This window comes from Crotalus tigris, unplaced genomic scaffold (genome assembly GCF_016545835.1).
Source record: "Crotalus tigris isolate CLP2741 ecotype Arizona unplaced genomic scaffold, ASM1654583v1 scf7180000024439.5362192, whole genome shotgun sequence".
NCBI lineage: Eukaryota > Metazoa > Chordata > Lepidosauria > Squamata > Viperidae > Crotalus > Crotalus tigris.
Genome location: NW_024100609.1, coordinates 3,373,426 through 3,388,665, shown reverse-complemented (window position 1 = coordinate 3,388,665; position 15,240 = coordinate 3,373,426). Strand labels below are relative to the sequence as shown.

Sequence of the window (15,240 nt, the reverse complement as noted above, 5' to 3'; positions counted from 1 at the left end):
CTGAGATATTGGAATACTGCTATCATGTCCCCCCGTGTCCTTCTCTTCGTTAAACTAGACATACCCAATTCTAGCAACCGTTCCTTATATGTTTTAGCCTCCAGTCCCCTAATCATCTTTGTTGCTCTTCTCTGTACTCTTTCTAGAGTCTCAACATCTTTTTTACATCGTGGTGACCAAAACTGGATGCAGTATTCCAAGTGTGGCCTTACCAAGGCATTAAAGAGTGGTATTAATACTTCACGTGATCTTGATTCTATCCCTCTGTTAATGCAGCCTAGCACTGTGTTGGCCTTTTTGCAGCTGCAGCACACTGCTGGCTCATATTTAGGTGATTGTCTACTAGGACTCCGAGGTCCCTCTCACAGTTACTACTATTGAGCATGGTGCCACCTATGCTGTACTTGTGCATTTGGTTTTTCTTGCCTAATGTAGAACCTTGCTTTTTTCACCATTGAATTTCATTTTGTTAGTTAGTGCCCAGTGTTCAAGTCTGTCCAGATCCTTCTGTATCTTAAGCCTGTCTTCTGGAGTGTTGGCTATTCCTGCCAGCTTGGTGTCGTCTGCAAATTTGATGAGTTCCCATCTATCCCTTCATCCAAATCGTTGATGAAGATGTTGAAGAGTACTGGGCCCAGAACAGAGCCCTGGGGCACCCCACTACACACTTCCCTCCATATAGATGCAGTTCCATTGAGGACCACTCGCTGAGTACGGCCGGTCAGCCAGCTACGGATCCATCTGGTGGTGGTTCTGTCTACCCCACATTTTTCTATCTTGTCAAGTAGTAGGTTGTGATCTACTTTATCAAATGCCTTACTGAAGTCCAAGTAAATTATGTCCACAGCATTCCTCTGATCCACTAATTTTGTCAGTTGGTCAAAGAATGCAATAAGATTTGTCTGGCATGATCTATTTTTGACAAACCCGTGTTGGCTTTTAGTAATGACTTTGTTTGCCTCTAGGTGTTCGTTGATTCGTTGTTTGATTATCTTTTCCAGGATCTTCCCAGGTATTGAGGTCAGGCTGATAGGTCTGTAATTTCCTGGATCCATTTTTTGTCCTTTTTTGAGGATGGGAACTACATCAGCTCTTTTCCAGTCCTCTGGTAGTTCCCCTGTGTTCCAGGATCTTTGAAAAATATAGTTCAGTGGCTCCGATATCATATCTGCCAGTTCCTTGAGAACTCTGGGGTGTAATCCATCTGGTCCTGGTGATTTAAACTCATCTAGGCTGGACAGATGCTCCCTTACCATTTTCTTGCCTATCTTAACTTGTGTTTCTATTTTGTTTTTTATGGCACTATTTTTGATAGGTTGGTCTGTTTTTTCCCTTTGTGTAAAGACAGTTGCAAAAAACGAGTTAAATAGTTCTGCTTTCTCCCTGTTGCTTGTCACCTTCTTGCCACTTCCACCCACTAATGGACCAATCATTTCCTTCACTTTTTTCTTGTTTTTTACATGTTGAAAGAAGCTTTTTTTGTTATTTTTGACTTTGGTCGCAAGCCTTAGTTCATTTTGAGCCTTGGCTTTCTTCACTTCATCTTTGCAGGCTCGGGCTATTTGCTGATATTCTTACTTAGTTATGTTCCCCTCTTTCCACTTTCTATACTTGTCCTTTTTATCTTTCAAGATACTCCCAAGATCATTTGACTGTTTACCACACAAAGTACACAAAATATTTATCACACACATTTATACCCCACTTATTTGATAGAGTTCTATGGCTGGTCAGAATGATAGAAAACCACCACCCAGATTGTAACAATTTGGAGAAGGTTTCTGTGTCTGTTTGAGACAGCTACTTGTCTCAAATTGTATAGGGTCACCTGTTTGAGAAGAGGATTGGACTAGAACAGGGGTTCTCAACCTTGGCAACTTTAAGACTTGTGGACTTCAACTCCCAGAATTCCTCAGCCAAAGCTGAGTTGAAGTCCACAAGTCTTAAAGTTGCCAAGGTTGAGAACCCCTGGACTAGAAGATCTCCAAGGTATCTTCCAGCTCTATTCTGATTGATTGATTGATTGATGTATAATCACTCAGGAGTTAGTCTCATTTTCTTCAAGTGGAACATATTCCTGGGTTACTGGGCATTTGACAGCAGTCTTGAGGAACTCAAATTTTTCAGCTTATTGGTGTTTTATGCTGAAATTGCTATATCTTAAACAGACTTTCTGAAGCACTTGGAAATTACTCAACCTTCACTGTACTTGACTTTGGTCACATAAAAATAGCATATGTTGAGAATTAGAGCAGAAAAATAATATTTCCTAGTATTTGCAAGGAATTTCAGAGGTCAACTAATCTTCAAGAGTATGAGTCAATTATATTGATGCAACATATAAACAAAGGTTCCTGTCTTTCAAAGGTTATGCAATATATCTGCCTTATTCCAGTTCTTTGGTTTATTTCAGAAAAAGAAATAGATTATATTTTGCAATGCCTGAGTGCATCAGTTTTGATGTTCTTTTTCAGGCCTTCCTTCCTCTAGTTTACCTCTTTCTATTCATGCCACAAATTTCTTACCAGCAGTGTATGTTTTCCAATCTTCTGAATGCAAGTCACTGCTTGAAAATGGACTTATAACCGTTTTTTCCTCCCACTCACATACAATGTTTTTCCATAAATATAATTTCTTCATTACTATAGAAACCATTGTCTTGCAGGCTAAGCAAGTCTGACTATTAAAATTATCTGTTTGTCAAGTTCATTCTGATTAGCCATGTTACTTAAGTTAAGAAAAAAAATACATTGGACTAAACTTTGTATATCAAATTCCGATAAACTGTCTATTTGTCAGTATTTTAACCCTTAGGACCTCTTTATACATGATATTTTTATGTTCTTTAAATATACATTTTGGAAAGAGGAACGAGAGATTCCAACTTGGAGAGGGAGGGAGGGAGGGAGGGAGGGAGGGAGGGAGGGAGGGAGGGAGAGAGAGATATGCTTGACTATTACAGCATAGTCCTCATGGTCTATGCTCGAAAATCTCCAGAAAATATAATTGGTGCAAAATGCAGCAGCAAGGCTGCTATTCAATGCAAGGCATAGGGATTGTGAATGAAAGGATCAAAGTATAAACAACATATGTTGCCCGTATCAAAAAAGCTGCACTGGATGTCAATTGTTTACCAGCTACAGTCCGCTACAAAATGTTGGCATAACTTTTCATACCCTAAATCAGGGGTCTCCAACCTGTGGGCCATGACCCACTACCAGGCCACGGCTGCTTGGCCACCAGGCCGCTAGCGCTGCCCCACCCTGAGCATCCCACCGGCACTAGCGCCACCCTGAGCATTCTGCTAGCGCTAGTGCCATCCTGCCCCAGAATGTCCCACCGGCACTAGTGCCGCTCATAGCGTCCCACCAACACCACTCCATTTGCAGCACTTGCGCCCGCGCCACCCCATTTGCATGTGCGCAGGCACTCACATGTGGCCATTTGTGTGTGTGCATGCGCTCACACACAGCCCATTTGCGTGCATGCATGTAGCAGTGCCTGCTTCCCTTTCCGGGCCACCAAATCAAAAAGGTTGGAGACCTCTGCCCTAAATGCGTTAGAGCTTGACTATTAGACATCCATACACTTGTTAAATCTGCAGGAAAGGCTCTTTCGAATATATTTCTGCTGTCCAAAGTACATTTTTCCATACAGGTACAGGGCTGTATGGAAGCCTGTGCTAGGAGTGTGCATTACAGTTTGCCAAAGTCCAAATCCTGAATGAGTAATACATTTTCAGCTAGGTGGGTTGAGATAGATAAACGGTAACGTGCTCTGTTCCAACTCTAGATTTCTATCAAGGGCTACTCCTGTTGTTTTCTCTGGAACTCAGGCATGTATCAAATTGTTTTCTCTGGAACTCAGGCATGTATCAAAGTGCGGCGCTGCCTATTAAAAATAAAAGTTGCTGTTTCACCATTTTTAATTAATGTGAGGTAGAGACGGCAAGGGAACATTTGATTCCGTGATTCGAAGATGAGAGAGATTTTGAATTGTGCTGTTTGCTTATCTCATTGTTATCCAGCCTGACCTCCTGAGTGCTTTAAGAGCTATCTTAACTGAACTGGTCCAGTGTGTGTGAAGGAGACAAAAGCTCCTGGGCATCCAAGAAGCATTAGGGAAATCTCTTTCCTTTGTAGGAAATTCCCTCAAATTTGTCTGAATTTTTTCATTGGTAGCCCCAAGGACATGAAATCACATCACATTCCATCTGTAACAACAATGTTTTTGAATGGAACTACGAAACTCAGACACTCATGTATTGATTCTATATAATGATTCATTTTTAATTTTTTCATTTATTTATGGTGAGTCAGGTTTTTTTTACTCTAGGGACTGCCTGCAGTTTTGACAAAGTCTTTCAGAAGTAGCTTGTCCTTGCCTTGATCCTGAAAGGGAGTGCCTGGCCCAAGGTCATCCAGCTGGCTGTGTGCTTAAGGTGGGACGAAACAGCCTTCAGTTTCTAGTCTGGTGTCTTAACCACTGCACCAAACTGGCTTTCTTAATTATTCATGCTCTTATAAATACCTAGTGTGTCTGCAATTTAATGGTATTTGGTTGGGGGGCGGGGAGGGAGAATGGAATTAACATGTTTTCTCATAGTAAGAAAAGAGCCCAATACACAGTTTTCCTCAAACTTGTCTGGATCTCAAACTAGATCAATCTATTTCTGGGACTCCAGGTCACATCTTGAACCAGATAACACTATATAGGGGAAGTTTAATAATAAATTTCAAGAGTTTGCTCAAAGTCATCTTAATCACATTTTTTGTTCTCAAAGAGTCTTCTGTCTACCGATTTCCTTTTTTAAAAAAAAAACACAGTAATAAGGGAAATGTCTACATGTTGGCATAAGTTCAAATATTTAACATAAGTGAAAACATTTAACAGCGTCAGAGTGTGTAAGTTATTTATGTTGGTCTGGTCCCAAGAATTATATGATATAATTGAATTCCACTGAGGGAAATAATTTTAGCTCCTCTCTGTACAAGCATGGAATATTTTTTCTGGAGAAAACAATATTGTTTTATATTGTGTAAAACAATGTAAAATTCAGAAGTCATACTGCAAGGAACTTGAGGCCTCCACATTCAATACTATTTGAACCATATTTAAAAACAGTTATACTATCAAATCATTATTTTGCATTAAAGATTGGTAGTAAGAACCTAGGCAAGTAAAGGATTTTTAAAATGTTGGATTATCTATAAAAAAATCTTACTGGTTTTTGTTTGGCTAATTAATTAGGTTATCAGTTCAAAGTGGAAGATACAACCTATATAAATTATATATTAGTACAGGAGTCTTCAAATTTGGTGCTTTTATGACTTGTGGACTTCAACTCCCAGAATTCCTCAGCCAGGCACGCTGTTTGAAGTCCACAAGTCATAAAAAGGCCAAGTTTGAAGACCCCTGTATTAGTACAGACTGGGAATGGGAGAGGCTAAAGAAATCATTTGCAAAAGCCAAATCTAAGCTTAGCATGAAGCATCAAGTGATAAAGCATGGCAACAGAAATAAAATGCTATAGTACAGGGGTGTCAAACTGCCGGCCTATGGGCCGGTTTCATCATACCGGAGCCGTGCCCACCCCATTGCCGGCAATGGCGAAAAAGCTCCGATACATTGCGCAACGTCATGTGATGTTGCGAGTTTGACATGTTTGCTATAGTATATGTTGAATTTAAAATTTTTACAGTTATTGCTTAATTTTCAGCATCTAGCCTACTGTTAGTTACATTTTTAATTTCTGATAAATTAAATTAGTGCAGCTTCAGCAGAGAATACTGACATAGCGGCAATTATAGTTCTCTAAACAATTATCTGTTAGGAATTCTTAAAACTTTTAATTATTGAATTCTATTAACTATGTCGCCAAATATTTTTTGCATTTCAAGGCCTTGTAAAATGAACATATAGACTACAGTAGATATAGGCAGTTATCCTGCAGTAGTCATCTGGTGATAAAAGAGTTTTTTTCACATGAAGAGATTTTTTTTTCTTCTCTGATAATCTGCAGATTTCTTGACTATAGGAGCCCTCAACTGATTTTGAACAAGTCTGATCATAGGTCAAATCAACTAAACATTATGAGAATCCTGGTTTTGCTTGTGGTCTCTCAAGCATCACAAAAAGATGGGAAATCTTTGAACAATGCCAACAAGATTCTCAAACCTTCAAAATATGAAGACTTTCCTTCAATTAAAATAGAACTATTTTTCTGGTCTCAATTTCAAGAACTTTTTATATCAGGCAAGCATCAGAACATGGTCTGATAGTTTTTTAATCCAACCATTTGCATTCCAAAAAGTCTGGTAAGAATACAGGTCTTTGGGCCAGGTAGTTGCTCTCTGTCAAACCCCTTCACTGAGTTGTGGTAAGGGTAAAATCTTCAATGTATACCACTTTGAATTCATAGAGGAAAGAGAGGATAAAAAAATATAAATCATTAAGCAGGGTGGGTAAGCTTCTTTCAGCAGGTGCTTATAGAATTTCAACCATGTTTTGTGGATACCTCATAAAATATTTATCCAGGGAAAGCTTGCACATTTGCAAATTGGCTACCTGGTAGGTGTAACCAATCACAAAGCACCTACTCATCAAAGGGGAAATTGGTGTCCTTATTTCCTGTCACACACACACCATGCTTTCCTACTACCTTCAATTTTATCTTGATCCTTTTGTCAGAATAAGTTGGCACATTTCCAGAAACTCAACAGCATCAATTTCCCATTGCATTATTTTTAATATAAATGCTCAAAAGTCATATTTCTCATATCATTCCAAACAGGAGCCAAGACACTGCTGATTAAAAACAAACAAACCCAGAAGCCATAGTATGGTACTAATTCTGGGGGACACCAAAAACCAAGCACATGTTTTGCTGGAAAGCAATGCCCTGTTCCCTAGAAGCCCTTCAAGTATTTGAAGATTGGTATCACATGTCTTCATCAGCCTTCACTTCTTTAGGTTGAGCATACTAAGTTCCTTTAATCATTTTTCATATGATTTAGCTGCCAATGCTCTTCCCATCTACACCAGGGGTCTTTAAACTTGACCCTTTTATGACTTGTGGACTTCAATTCCCAGAATTCCTCAGCCAGGCATGCTGGCTGAGGAATTCTGGGAATTGAAGTCCACAAGTCATAAAAGAGCCAAGTTTGAAGATCCTTGATTTACTCCAGGGGTTCTCAACCTTGGCAACTTTAAGACTTGTGGACTTCAATTTCTAGAATTCCTCAGCCAGCTTTGCTGGCTGAGGAATTCTGGGAGTTGAAGTCCACAAGTCTTAAAGTTGCCAAGGTTGAGAACCCCTGATCTACACTGTTCTTCTCTGCATTCTTTGCAGTTCCTCGGCATCTTATGTTGTAGAGACCAGAAATGGATAAAATATCCCAAGTACTCCAGAAGTTCTCAAGTCCAGTGGTCCCCAACCTTTTTGGTACCAGGGACTGGTTTTGTGGAAGACAATTTCCACTGATTTCCCTCGCTTGCCTGTCTCTCACATCCGGCTATGTGGCCTGGTTCCTAACAGGCCACGATTGGGGACCCCTGCTCAAGACCACAATCAGTAGATCTGAGATCACATCTACCAGTTCTTTCAGTGACTTGGGATGTATAAAAGTCTATCCCACAGAGTTAAAATAATTCAAAGATGTTAGCTCACCAGTATCTTATCTATTTTGACATGGCTTCTGAAAACTAGGACCATTTTTTTCTTTTTAGAAAATCACAGATGCAAAATAGGAACTATAGTAAACCTTCTCTCTGCTGCCTGTTACCACCTCCTCACTTTATGAATTATTTAAATCATTTTATTTAATGATTTAAATCAGGGGTTCTCAACCTTGGCAACTTTAAGACTTGTGGACTTCAACTTTGCTGGTTGAGGAATTCTGGGAGTTGAAGTCCACAAGTCTTAAAGTTGCCAAGGTTGAGAACCCCTGATTTAAATAGACAAATAAATATTTTCTGATGATTCCAGGGCTAGAGGAAAGCATGTGGACCTAGCTGTACGGAAGAACCTTGAAGGAGCAGCATCCAATAATCACCTCAAAGTAGTAAACTGGAACTCTGTACTAAGAAAGTGTCACCGGCAACAGCCCTGTGGAATCAGACTATATTATGTCATGTAAAGATTACCTGAAGGTGGCTGTTTGGTTACTAAATCAGTCTTTTGCTGTATAGGAGAGGAAAAAAGAACCTAAACTAAGGGCAATCCCCACTGGAAAAATTTAGACAAAACTATGACTGAATAAGCCACAAGTGGCTGAGTTTATACATTGTGCTAAAGCTACAAAGCATGTTTTACACATTACAATGACCGAGTCCATATATACATAAGACAAAACTAAACACACTAAAGCCTTTCCTCAAATTCCTCCCAAGTCTTTATTTTTGCCTGTTCTTTCAGTCGTTTCTTGTTAATTGGCATACCATATTTATGACTCTCTTTATTTGTTACTGATTATTTATTACTCCTTTTTTCTCCTGGTTCAAAATTGTATTAATTTATCAAAGGGTAAAATACAAAAATATAAAGAAAAACAAAAAAAAATAAAGGTAAAATAGGGGAGAAAAAGGGAAAGAGAAAAAAGTGTAGAGTAAAGGTGAAAAAGAGAAAAACAGCATTGACTTCCGATTTCTTTTGGTGCAGTAGAATAAAGTAAGAACATAAAACTTCAACGTTTTACTTATATATAAGAATATATACTAGCCATTTCTATAACACCAAACCTAACTAATCAGCAAAACCCAAAATCAAAGGTTCATTTTTTTCCACCTCAAGCACAAAGTCCAAAAGTGGTTTCCAAGTAGAAACAAAATTGTGTTTTTTTTTAATCAAAGCAGTCAATTTAGCCATTTCTGCTAATTCCATCCACTTTTGTAGTCATTCGTTCATTGTGGGAATCGTGGTGTCCATCCATTTTTTGTGCATAAAGTAATTTTGCTGCCGTCAGCATATATAACAACATTACAATTTTTTTTCTTTATCCATTAGGTCTAAAAGAAAAGTCTCTGGTTTTATCTTTATATTCACTTTAAGAATCTTCTCTATTTAGATGTGAATCCTACTCCAATATTTCTTTGCTTTATCATATGTCCACCATAAATGATACAAAGTTCCTTATTTCCATTTCCATATTTCTTTGTGAAAGAAAGAATATTGCAATTCTTTATTTTATTTTTTAATATTGCAAACTTTAGGACCACTTTTAAGAAAGACACAAGAATCAGTTGCAAGGAAAATTTTTAAATAGAAAGGTTGCCCCTACAATAAAAGTATAATAATAAATAACAAATTGTATCTGGAACAAGACAGCAGGACATTTATAAAAATTGTGGAAAAACAGATTGAGAACAGCTAATTTTGGATTGTCCTTAAAAATTGGTAGAATGAATTGCACGAGTTTGGGAAAAATCAGCAAATGTAAAAGCTGCCCATCGAAAAGTGCTGTTGCAGACTAAGTTAAGTGTGTACATATAGATGTTATAGGCAGAAGTTTTCATTAATTAACTTTTAATACACAGTCATCTGACCAGCATAAACAAGCCACTATGGGTTAAGTGATGTGCATTGTGATATAGGGCAGTATCTATATATGGTACTTACAAAATTATATAATTGGTATTATTATGCAGCCCTGCAGTGACAAACTCATGTGGACAAGCTATTCTCATTTGTGAAAATCCAAAATTATATTTATACTGATAAAAGAGAAGGTTTGTATTTCAGGGTTGAAATGAGAGGTCCTTGCTGCTCTCTGGACTTGTTTTTTTTCTTGCAGATGTTTCATTACCCAAACTAAGTATCATCAGCACTGATGATGTTACCTAGTTTGGGTTATAAAACATCTGTCAGAAAACGACCAAGCCCAGAGAGCACCAAGGTCCTCTTATATTTATACTATTTATAAATTAACCAGAGATGTGCAGGCTCCTTTCGGATCGGTTTGGGGTTAACTTTAAAACAAATGCCTGAAAAGAATTAATTTTAAATTTAGCCATATTCCAATACTCTCCTGGGAATATGCCTTTTTTTAATTCCCCAAACTGAAGCATTCCTATTGTCTTTGTGTAAGGAAAACCTGCTTAGCCCAGCAGTCTGACAGCCTACACATGCTAGGCCTTTGGCACTCCTTCATTCCTTCTCTGTCTGTGTCATGCTGACTCACTCTGCAGTGACATTATAACAAATGATTTGAGAGCATTGTGTCTTGATACAGCATGCCCTTTGGAAAGAAAGTGCTGGTATTCACAGCCAGCAAAGCCTCCTCTTGGTAGCTCTGGCAGATTACAGTACTGCCCTGCCCTAATTAGGAGTTTATTGCTCAACAGTCAGTGACTGTCATAATATACTCTACTTCCCTTGCAGTTATTTGTGTTAAGCAGCCAGTTGAGTAGATTCTCAGCTTCCACTTCATAAATGCTTCGACATAGTTTGATATTCGATCTCAGGGCTCATTCCACCTGCTATCCACACAAACCCGGCCAGAAAATACCTATATCAGCATAAAGTGTACGGTATTGTCCCTATTAATAATTTCTAAATTGTCATAGACATCCAATGGTGATGCTGTTATTTACTCTATACCTTTCTCACATTCCTAGACTGAAGTGACGAGGGGGGGCATGATAGCAGTGTTCCAATATCTCAGGGGCTGCCACAAAGAAGAGGGAGTCAAGCTATTTTCCAAAGCGCCTGAAGGCAGGACAAGAAGCAACGGGTGGAAACTAACCAAAGAGATAAGCAACCTAGAACTAAGGAGAAACTTCCTGACAGTTAGAACAATTAACCAGTGGAACAACCTGCCTCCAGAAGCGGTGAATGCTCCAACACTGGAAGTTTTTAAGAAGAGACTGGACAGCCATTTGTCTGAAACGGTATAGGGTTACCTGCCTGAGCAGGGGGTTGGACTTGATGACCTCCAAGGTCCCTTCCAACTTTACTATGATGATGATGATGATGATGATGATGATGATGATGATCAAAAGATTTACAATATCTGACTGCTAAAAAAAATATCTTGTGTTTCAACAACAATTCACTATATATTTTGAAAATAGTTACACAGTAACATATTGGCTATATAACCATAATTTAATAAAAGATATACTGTATGTCCTTTTTTAAAAAAAAAAACCCTATCATTGAGCTAGCTCTACCTTTAACTATTTTCTATAGTTATCTATTTTGTAGTCTATTTAAAATCAGTATTGGCTGTTGAGATTCTCCTAAAGCAAAACATAGGATTGCATGGTGCAAAACACATCTTAAAATAAAATTGCCGCAGCCGTCAATTTTTCTAATAGTCAGCAGTTTTTAAAGGGATGAAAAAATTCTTCAGCCTAACAATGCTCTCTGTAAGAAAGCTGACAATTCTCATACAAATGACTAGAATGCTTGAATGCACTGTAGATGTCACAAGAAGCTATGATTATTTTAATACAAAATAAATAGCACTCCCTGATTGTTTTTTCAATGTTGAATTTATCTTACTGTGTATATTTCATTTTATAACACATTTCCCCCCAATACATCTATGTTCTTGGTCCTTTTCTGAAATGCAGTACTAATGATGGTTAGATTTGACAGGGGTGCATGATGAAATAGCTTATTGATGTGATTCTCCTTTTGAGGGGAGACAAATGGAATTTCACACAACATACCAATGATCACAATACATGAGAGCATTGGCTGCACTGCTAAATCAGACGCCACAGGCAAGAGACAAACGGTATTGCATTCTACTGAGGGCTATGAAAACACGTACAAGCTGGAAAGATCATAGTTAATACTGAAAAAAATCTAATTAAAAAGATTATAGTTAATAGTTGCTTTGTTTCTTTCCATTTCATTGACATCAGGAAATAGGTGCATCATGTGGATGAACATTACAGATTTAAAAAAGAAATGAGAACCTATAGTAATTACCAGACAAAACATACTTGCATATTCTTTTCACTTGATAATATGCTTTTTTGTACACAGTTTTCTTTAAAGCTATAGAAAAATAATCCTTTATTCTAACCCAGCTGGGATTCTACTGACATTAGTCGAAGTATAAGGGGAGCTGAAATGAAATATAGATTGAGCAGCAGAATATAGACAGAATTTTAGGTACCCGATTCTGTAATACTAAAATTGAAAGGTAAATCCCAGCAACCTGAATCGAATTTATTTCTTAATAAGGATGAACAAATCTGACCATTTTAGTTCTTCATTTTTTTCAGATCTTTCCATTTTGCTTTTGTCTTGATTTCTCATCTTCTATTTGTAATGCTCTTCTACTTAAAAAACAACCCCACCCCCCAAAAAAACCTTTATAGTAAAACAGGTATGACCTTTTGGCCACTTTTATCCAGATATTTACAGTGTTGTGTCATGTATAATCTTAGCACTGACTAGCACTGATGACGTTACCTAATAATGAAATGTCTGCAAGAAAACTACCAAAACGACTCTCTGAGCATCAAGGACTCCTCATGTGTAATCTTATGCTAACATTTTTCCTAATATTATCATTTTTAGACATTATATTAATTATAACTAATTTTTACAATTTTTCATAACAATAAGGTTTGCAACAGCAAAAATTGCAAAATTTGGAGAAATGCTAATTTTGAAGCATAGTATTTTCAGTACTGGTTCCAAAATGCAAACTGCACAATTATCTCCTTCCTCCCTTTCCTTGGGAAAGAAGTTTAATTTAGCAGCTTTAATAAGTAGATGTTGAGATTTTGATGATATAACAATACTGAAAATGTAAGAATTAATATCCCAGAGCCCAGAAATGATTGAAGAATTACAGGCTTATGACATCCCAGAGAGATTTCAGATTAGAATTTCAGGATCTGAAATAGATTTTTGCAGATGTGTTATGCCACAGTTCTCATTGTTAGACCATACCAGCTAGGGCAGTGATGGCGAACCTTTTAGAGACTGAGTGCCCAAACTGCAACCCAAAACCCACTTATGTATCGTCGAGTGCCTGGTGGGTGTGGCCCATTGGCTGGGTGTGGCCCATTGGCTGGGCGTGGCCAATTGGGTGAGCGTGGCCCATTGGGTGGGCATGGCTGTGGTGGTAACGGCAGACTGGGTGGGACTAAAAAGTTTAATCAATTTCAACTTTGCAAGATCTTTTTTTTTCCCGCGAGAAGTTGAAATTGACAGATTGAGCCTTTTTTTTTTTTTTGCACACGGCAGCGGAGGCCTAAAGCGAAAAAGTTTTATAAAACCCAGCTGAAGGCCTAAGACTGGGGCGAAACCACGTGTGCCCACAGAAAGGGCTTTGCGTGGCCCCTCTGGCACCCGTGCCACTGAGCTAGGGGATACAAGTTGTAATGAGATGGTATCAGAAACATGGCCTCAAGATAAGCAGACACCTCTTAATCTAAACATTGGTGCTAAATTGCTAATTCCTTTCTTACCTTGCTAGTTTTCTAAAAGTGATCTCTGCTTTCTGAAAGATAATCCAATCTTTCTCTGGTTATAGGTATTTCCTCTATAAATTGCATGCCAGATGATTGGCTTCTATTAACAGTCAATCCAGTCTCTGGGATCATTTTGTAATTTTACAAATACCATATTGATTTGAAGATGAGACCTGTTTTCCCCAATAGATATCTAACTTATATTCTCTGAAGGTTTGGCAATAAAAGAAATTGTTATAAAAAGCAAACAAATGGAGGTACAAAAACTAAAGCTGCTGCTTTTAGTAGGATGGACAAGTATACTGCCCCTGTACTCTTCTTATCATTCTTATCTATCCATGGAGGCTTTCTACATCAGTGGTTCTCAACCTTTTTAATGCCACGACCCCAACCGGTCGTAAGCCGAGGACTACTCAACCGGTCATAAGTCGAGGACTACTCAACTGGTGTAGCACCGTTTGCAGAATGGGACTTTTGGCGGGCTCAGCAGGGCAGAGACAGCCTGGACAATTCCTAATGGCTTTTGAAAGCCAATAGAATTAGACTCTATTCAAGAGAGTCTATTCTATTGGCTTTCAAAAGCCAATAGAATAAAAGGGAGTAGCACAGCTAAAGAAAAGGGGGAAAAAATGGTGGACTGCGTTGTTTGGCGACCTCTGTGAAATGGTCATTCGACCCCAAATGGGGTCCCGACCCACAGGTTGAGAACCACTGTTCTACATTAATGAAAAATCAGGATCCTGAACTGCTTGATAGATACTTATCCTGAAAATATAAATAACAAAAGGACTAAATGTCTTCAACATACTGAGACTAAGAACCATTGAAACCACTGATATTTACTACAAAGTAAACATGCATAGACTTTTCTGGTTGCTTGTGGTCCAGCAACAATACCTCTGTTCCCTAGAGAGTTTCATAAGAGGTAAAAAATGTTCTTTTCCAAAAATTCTAAGATTCAAAGTATTAGAAGACTGGCACTGTTCATCCCTACATATGTTTCATTACATTTCTGGAAAAATTCATATTCCATAACAAAGGCAAACTTTAATTATTCCCTGTGAATTCTTTTTTTTTCAGCCTAAGGATAAACTTAAACATAAATCATTATTACTACTAGTTCTAACCAACTGTCTTTAACTGTCACAAGCCTAGATGTTTATTGGATCATTTATTCTAATAAATAAGGCTTGCCTCACCACCTTACCTCTTGGAATGACACTCTTTTTGCAATTCTTTCATTGCTTCCATCATAATTTTTAAGCCTTTAAACATATCAGTTTATACAGACGGTGTGATGGATGAGGAGACCACACAACAGGATAATGCTAAACTGATATGAATATAAGTATTATACAAACATATCACATACGGAAGCAATTAAGTATGTACAGATTCATAGCAAAAGACCACATATAAGCCTCCTTGAAATTATCTTTCTTGTTTTAGAAAGTTGGCGGACAAGAGAGAACAGATGAAATGAAATGCCAGGAAAAGTTTTCACACTAGAAATTTGAAGCAGCTTTGTATGAGTCTATGAGATAAATCCTGGTCTAAAATGTCAATATGAACTTCTTTTTCTTTTCTTTTTTTTGCTTTCTTTCATTTTTCCATCTTGAGAAAATATATATCTTTATTTATAGTATGAGATGTGGTCAATAAAGCATCCTACTGAATGTCTGGCTATAATCCATATTTTAGAAAAAAGAGCTTTGTTCTAAAATGTTGACACCAAAATGTCTAAAGTAGTTTGTAGAGAATTTCCTGTTGGTGAACAAACAAAAGTATAGCATTATTGGCTTT

At 37.8% G+C, this 15,240-nt stretch overlaps 1 long non-coding RNA gene across 2 annotated transcripts in view; it reads left to right on the top strand.

Moving 5' to 3' along the window:
- Positions 1-15,211, top strand: part of LOC120302870 — a 36,922-nt gene extending 21,711 nt beyond the window's left edge. For both annotated transcript variants that reach the window (XR_005555247.1, XR_005555248.1), the window contains one exon: positions 14,887-15,211. This is a non-coding gene — a long non-coding RNA (uncharacterized LOC120302870). The remainder of the gene's footprint in view (positions 1-14,886) is intronic.
- Positions 15,212-15,240: the final 29 nt, after the last annotated feature.